Source organism: Durio zibethinus, chromosome 3, assembly GCF_047325235.1.
Source record: "Durio zibethinus cultivar Kanyao isolate XHJ-2024 chromosome 3, ASM4732523v1, whole genome shotgun sequence".
Taxonomy (NCBI): domain Eukaryota; kingdom Viridiplantae; phylum Streptophyta; class Magnoliopsida; order Malvales; family Malvaceae; genus Durio; species Durio zibethinus.
The window spans coordinates 9,209,390-9,217,826 of NC_143164.1; positions in this window are offsets into that span (position 1 = coordinate 9,209,390).

The following is an 8,437-nucleotide window of genomic DNA, read 5'->3' on the forward strand; positions in this document are numbered from 1 at the left end:
ATCAAACCGATTTAATTTGATTAATTGGTCGATTATTGAATTAATTTCGATCGATTAATGAAAATAATTTTAGAAGAATTTTGATTTTTGGTTAATTTGATTCGAAAATTGAATTAACTGAATTAATCAAAATTTTAACTAAAATATAACATAATCCAAATATAAAATGAAAAATATATGAAATGGATCACTTAATTTTATAGCTTTTTAGAGTTTTTAACATAATATTTTAGTATTTGAATATTTTATTAAATAATTTTATTTAGTTTGTTTAAAATTTAAAAAATTAAGAGTTTAAAATATAATTTAACTTAAATGCATTTTTTATTCAGTTAATTGAAAAAATTAATCAAACCGATTAAATTAAATTAAATTCAGTCGATTAATTTTTTAAATTTATAAATTCAATCGATTAATTTTTTAAATTTATAAATTCGGTTCGGTTAATGAAAAAAAATAATCTAATTTGATTATGAATAATTCAATTCGAAATTAACCGAACCGACCGAATGAACACCCCTTAGTTTATGAATGTATTTAGCATTTCCAAAGGTAATTATAGAGATCTGAATGGATTCGAGCCACCAACCTCTGAATCCTCTCGTTGGGATTGAGTGCTTTGCATGAAAGATAGGATCAATGGATCAATGACCATACCCAATTTTTTTTTAACGCAATGTCCACATGCCTATTAAACTCATCTTTTGTCAGACAAATAATTTGCTCAAGTGAAAAAAATGCATATTTTTCTTGTTGTTATCTTAATAGAAATTAGCTAAAAGATTATAAAAAAATAATTTTTTTATAAATTCTTTAAATTTAATATATATATATGTTTGAACTGATTAAAAAATTGTAAAAACCTTCAAACTCTTGCTAAAAATCAGTTTTTAAACATAATCACATAAATCATCTGAAGTGAACTTAAAATTTAAAAAAAAAATTATCTTTCTTTGAGTCTCATATTGGAATTTCATTATTGCGAAAAATCGCATTAATTTTTACTAGATCAAATAAAAAACCAATTTACACATGCACACCACCAACATACAATTGGCCAATTCCACCTATTTGAAAAAAAATAAAAATAAAAAAACTTATCACCACTTTTTTCACAACCAAGATCGGGATTTTTCAACCGACAAAAGTTTCACGTAGGTATTTTGTCCCTAGAATATAGAAATCAATTTTAGTCCCTAAAAAAACAAAGGAACTAACTCGTAATTGAAAACTAGTGAGATAATGTTGATACTTGAAATAACTTATTCACATAAAAAGCAGATTGACCAAAAAGAATTTCAAGAAATTGTAGAAAGCAAACAACAAATCTAAATTCATTTTTGTTTTTGGTTTTCATTTTATAAAGTTCTTAGTTTAAATATTAAAGGACTATGAAAAAAGTTAAATCTACCATTACGAAAAATTAAAAAAATAATAATAGTGGAACAACAAAACACAATAATTTACACATTTCATCAACACTAAAAAATAAAACCCAAAATAGAACTACAAATAAAACAAGAAAATTTTCATGTCAAAAACTAAAGTTAAAACATAAAACCTTAAACGTGTTAAATCAATCCATGTTCAACCTATAAAAGGAACTTAGGAATAAACTAGATAAAAAACAATCAAGATGCTTTTGGTTTTTTCTTGATACTTGGGAACAAGTAAAAACGTCCATACCTGTGATAAGCATATGAAAACCGGCAAAGAAGTATTTTAGCTTTGACATAATTAGAAAAGTGCCAATTAGCAATATAATTATGCGTATGAATATAAATCAGACAACAAAATTTATGTGAATAAACCCTTAAAAAGGGAAAAACCACAAGACCCTAGTCCTTTGAAAAATTTTACTATGTAAAGGAACTAGTTACATGGTGACATGTGCCTCTATAATCAATCTTTGATAACAAATAATGGTTTTTCAACACTAATGTCAGTAGAGCATTGCACCATATAAAACAAAAGAAGTTCATCAAATAATAAGACCTTCAATGCTACAAGAATTAGCAAATGATGAAAAAATCTTCAAATGATGGGCCTGATGCAGCAATGAATTTTGATTATCTGGGGCCTCCAAAGCTCGACTCTTAGATTGCAACAATCCCATAGCTTCTTACATAAATCTTGAAAGTTGACCAAGCTAGATAAACACTTCACTCTACATACCTTAATTTCCAATGTTAATCAAAGAGAAGATATATGTAATTGCCAACATCATACTCACTGCTGAGACATCTTTCATCAAAAACTTTAATAGCTAATGAAGGAACTCCATCTTTTAGCCTAATGTAAATAAGAGCCCATACAAGGGCCTAAAGAACTATAAAGAGCAATACAAGTAAAATACATGTATACTACCTCAACCTACCTATGACATTCTCTTAAGTGTATACAGTTTTGTAATGTACTAGAAAAATAATACTGAGATGCTCACATGCACTTTACTTTGATAAGTAAAATGAAAATGTAAATCACCAAAATAAAAGAGAAAAATAGCATAAGCAATTCAAGGGCACCTAAGATTTTGCAAGCATAATAATATCATATGGAAATAAGCCTCAAAATAGAATAATCATGATTGACACCGATAAATTGACCCATGTGTAAGAGGTAAACTTTAAGTGTCGAAAATCTAAAATGTGTTGGCCTAGATGACCTTTATTGTCAACACTTTGTAAAAAAAAACTAAATGGTAAAAATAACAGTTATTTGAAATGGACTTAGAATCCAATGCATTTAGAAATGGCGATAGTTTTGTTGCTCTATAAGAGCCATGGCAATTAGAGATGTTCTATTCAACTTCTCATTGCAAGTATATTGAATATAGAGAAACAAATCTTTTAATTGAATTCTCATTGATAGATTGTTGGTTTAAATTGTTGGTTTAAATTGTTGGTTTTATAATTAAGTTTATTTAAGAAAGAAAAATTAGTAAGAGAGTTATTTCCTAACTTAAAAAAAAGTTAAATTAAATAATTCAAAATTTTTATAAAAAAATATGATGAATAATTAAAAATCATGTTAAAGGAAATCGTTGCATGTTGTCAAAGTTATTGGTAAATCTACTTGCATAATAACTAGCAAATATTTAAATTTTAAGGCAAAATTAGAGATAAGGCAAATTTTGGTTTGAAATATGTAAATAATACCTTGGCTTTGCAATTTGCAAGTAGTAGAAGATTAATGGCTTGGGAGATCATGAGCTTATTCTGTGTTGACGATGATAATGATGACGGTATGGTGTAGAGCATTAAAGGGATAAAATAATGGAAAACGAAAAGGAGAAAAAGGGTAAAAGAGCACGAAACACCACACTAAAGCACAGAGGAAAACCCAAAAAATCCATGTACGAACTCCCTTTAAAAAAAATTAAAAAAAATCAAAATTTTATTAAGATTGGATGACCTGCCATGCAAACGCACCTATCATGGCAAAGGTTTGGGATGACAAAGATAGATAAGGATCAGCCCTCTTCCAAAATTATTACGACTTTTTGCTCTGACATCTTACACATCCTTTCAAACATAAACCATCACTATTTCACAACATCAGAAGCCTAATTTATTTCCACAATACATCCTAAGAACAAGAACCATGAACCACAATCTTAGTGACACAAAATCTTTCACCATCCCTACAAAATTATAGAATAAAACATAATAGCCTTGAATAGATAAAATATTTTAAAATGATAAAACAAAAATTTACTAATATTAAATTAAAATGATTTGAACTTAATTTAAATATTTTTCTAACTCTTTATCTAGTAAAAAATGTGTTTAACTCATTTTGCATGGTTTTAAAAGCAAAATTGGCCAAAATTGCATAGAAGGGATAGATCTCATTCTCAAAGGGATTGATTGATTTTTTTGCTAGAAAGTTGCTCTGTGGAAATTTTATGAAAACCAATCAATCCCCTCTCTATATGGATCGATTCGTACAAGTTTTCAAAAATATGATCATTTTTTTCCTGTAAAGTTCGATTGGTTTTTTTATCAAAAGCAAAAATTAGTTTCAAAACACGAAAATAGATTAATCACCCAGCCTAAGAGATTGATCACCTTACAAAAGGATCGATTGGTACCCATTATGGATTGATCGAGTAAGACTTTTAATGCAAAAATTTGCTTGTGTTTTAACTAATGTAATCAATCTCCTATATGAATGGATCGATCCTCTTATGCCCAGAAAGCAAGTAATGGCTATTTTTGTCTAAAATTTTATAGAGATTCCAAACATTTAATGCAAACAATGGCTATATTTCACTTTTTACATATAAAAAGAGATCTCCCACCACATTTCAAGTGACTAAGAGTAAAAAAAAATTATTACTTCCATCTACCATCTTCTATAAGCATTAAAGAGCATTTGTTGAGTGAAAAGTATAAAAGATTTATCTTGTAATTATTTCTCTCTTGATATTATTCTTAATCTTGAATTGTACTTCAAATTAGCAAACACCCAACCTTAAAAAAGTTTTTTAAGTTTGCAAAACACTTCAAATATTGTATTTTGAGGTTGTGAGACTGTAAGCTTAAGGTAAAAGATAACTTTTATGAGAATGTATTGTTGATTATATAAAGCTTTGAAGAGCTATGTTATAACATTCAACAATAGTGAATCAAACTTTTTGACAAGTGAGACTAAGAGAAAGGATGTAGATGCCTAAATGAAAGGTCAAACCTCTATAAATTTTAGTATTTGATTCTCTATCTCTATCTCTTTACTTTCAAGATTATTAAAGCAGTCATAGTTATTATGTTTATTTGCTTAGCAAAATTTATTTGTGAATTTTGTGTTTATTAGATATTAAATTTGAAAATTTTATAATCAATCAATTCACCTCCTTTATTGGTTTAATTCAAGTTTTTGAGCTAATAATTGGTGTCAGAGCTAGTATTCTATTTTTGTAAGTCTAAACAACCTAAAAGTGATCTTTAAAATGGCTCAAAAAATATTATGATGAATGTAGAGTAACCATCCATAAGCTATAATAAATATGGTGAGTAACAAGAAGTATGTCTTATGGCCAATGAAACAATCGTTACATCTCTTTGGGGTGAAGGCCTTTTCATTGTAAGACTCCTTCTCTTTTTTGGTAACAACTACTCATATTGAAAAATTAAGATGAGGTTGTTTATTCAAGCCAATGACTATAAAGTTTCGAGAGTTATTACCAATGATCATCAAATCCTAATGAAGAAGGTGGATGATAGAGATATGGTCAACCAAAAAGTGAATGAGATACCAATGATATGAAGATGGCTTAACTTAATGTCAATGTCATAACGTCTAGATCCGGGGATCTATCGCTAGACATTGACTTTAGGGAGTCGCCACCAATCTTTTTTTGTCTAGGTGCGATTGGCCACCTAAAGAATCTGTCCTTTCAGGGAACACCTAAGTTTAAGGGTCCCTAAAAGAATAGGTTCAGGTCTGCTAACCAGAACAAGGTTTGGGAGTTCGGTTACGTGTGAGGAATGTTATAGCACCCTCACAACGCCCATCAAAAGATGGTACCAGCTTGAATTTGTGTTATCCAAAAGCCTTAAAATTTTACCAAGTAGTTAGTTGTTGAAAATTATTCTCAATTGACTCTAATACTTTTAGCAGAAAATTGAGAAAATTCCCTCACCTCAAGAGTATGCAAGAAAAACTACTGTTTCACTTGTAGAGGCTCCGTCGTCGGATTATTTAAAGAAAAAAACAAAATCAAAATTAAGATAGAAAGGAAGGAAAAAATGATTTTTTTTTGTAGGAAAAATTGATACTTTCAACTTTTCCCTAAAAATATTTTTTGGAAATTTCGATTTTCAAGGAAAATTGATACTTTCAACTTTTCCTCAAAAACCCTTTTTTTGAAAATATATTTCTAAGGAAAATTGATACTTTCAACTTCTCCCCAAAAATATTTTTTTGAAATTTTGATTTTTAAGGAAAATTGATACTTTCAACTTTTCCCCAAAAATATATTTTTTTTGGAAATTTATTTTTCTTTTAAGGAAAATTGATACTTTCAACTTTTCCCTAAAAATATTTTTTTTCGAAATTTATTTCTGAGGAAAATTGATGCTTTCAACTTTTCTCCAAAAATATTTTTTGGAAATTTATTTCTAAGGAAAATTGATACTTTCAACTTTTTTCTAAAAATATTTTTTTTGAAATTTTTTATTTTTATTTAAAGAAAATAAAATAATAAAAAATAAATAAAAAGAATATTACATAAACCTAATCTAATAAATAAAAAATAAAATAAACAAAGAAAGAAAGAAAAAAAAAACCTGGAGCGGCTCGGATCGCGGCTCGGCTCGGCTCAAAGAAGAGAAAACGGCTCGGGGGGAGCGGCTTGGCGGCTTGGCGCGGCTCGGCTAGGCTCGGAGGAGGGGCAGCACGCGCGGGTCAGGAAAGCGGGTCGACGCTCGGGTCGGGTCGGGTTCAAAAAAACGCGCGGATCCTCTGGTTACTTAAGGCCAAAACAACGTCATTTTGGGAGGGTATAAAAGGTAATCCCCTTCGTTTTTTCGGCAGACCGCTCCTCCCTCTCTCTTTCTTCTTCCTTTTTCCTCTCCCTTCTCTCTAAAAACTGAAGAACACCGGTGCCGGATTCTGGAAAATGTCGCCGGAATCTGGAAATTTCGTCGGAAGTTGGCCGGAAGATCGTCGATTTCTGGGATTCTTCGCCGGAAACTGGGCAGGTCACCGAAAACTTCAAGGTTGGCAGGAATTTTCGCCGGAAAATTCAAACTTCGCCGGAATTTTCGTCGGAATCTAGAAATTTCTCAGAAATTTCCAGAAAAAATTTTCGCCAAAAATTTTTAAAAAATTTTTCTCACTCCCAAAACACTCCTAAACTTTTTCTAGCTTCCTATACGCCTCCTTTTCTCTCAAATCAGTAGCTTTGCTTACTGTTTTCTATGTGTCTTCATTCTGTTCCAGGAGGTGCTTTATATAGGGATTGATCAGGAGTTTCTGATCAATCCAAATTCCCTTTTGGACGGGAATTCAATCTTTGAATCCAGTCTGGACTCTTCTGATTGAATTCTCACTCCCAATGGGATTCTTCAACTTTCAATCCTAGCCCTCCAAAATAAAAATCAAAATAAAAAAAAAAAACTAGATAATTAGAGAAGATAAATCAACAGATATTATAGGATAAATAAAATAATAATAAAAAAAATATATCAGATATATAATTAGATACGTAAAAATACAAAAATGAATAAAATAAAAAAGATAAAAATATATATACATATTAGTAATAATACATAAATAATAAAATACACATAAATATTAACAAAAAATAAATAAATAAATATATACATATATTAATACATAATAATAAAATACAAAAGAAGAAGAAAAAAAATACAAGATAAAATTGAATTGGGCTTACCCATTTGGGCCAGGCCCAATTGATCTGGGCCTGGACCCAATTGGGTGTCTACAGTCAAAGTAATGCATACATTCATTTGTGCATTAGAGCCTAATGAGTACAATAGAGTTTCTTTGTGCGAAAATACAAAAAAAAAATTTAGGACAAGTTGGCCATCAGTCATAAAGGTACCAATCAAGTGAATAAAATCAAACTTGGCATGCTTACTCATGATTATGAGCTTTTTAAGATGAAATCAAAAGAAACTATTAGTGAAATGTTAAACTACTTCACTAACATCATTAATGGTTTGAAAACTCTTGGAAAGACTTGTTCAAATATGGAGATAGTGAAAAAAATCCTAAATAGTCTACCAAAGAGTTATGAAACTAAGGTGATGGCCATTAAAAGTCTAAAGACCTTTACACACTCTCTTTGGATGAACTTATAGGTTTTCTCCTTACCTATAAGGTGAAACTCAAAAGAAGACAAGAATCAATCAAAAAAGGTTATACTGTTATCAAATTAACCTTTCAAAAAATGAAAAGTTTGAACAAGATGAGGTTGATGAAGATGAAAAAATGGCCATGTTTCTAAAAAAAGTTCAAGCAGTTCATGAAGATGATTAAGTTCTCAAATAAAAAAATATCACAAAAGGAAATGATCAAGCGAGAATTAAGTAGAAAAGAAAAGGATAAGTTGTTTGCTATGAATTCAATAAATCAAGTCATATCAAATTCGATTATCTTTTATGAAAGAAGTAAAATGCAATGAAGCCAAACAAGAAAGCAATGGTTGCAACATGGAGTGATAGTGACTTTTTCAATGATGAATCAAATAAGAAAAAGTAGCCAACCTATGTCTCATGGCTCTTGATGAGCCTATGGTAACTTTTAATCCAAATTATTTAAATTTATACACATTTGATAAGTTGCAATATGCTTTTGATGAATTAATTATAAAATTTGAAAGCATGAACATGAATAATAGAAAAAAGATTTTTAAGTTGAAAGTAGAGAATGATCTCTTGACTAAGGCAAAGAATGACTTAGAAAA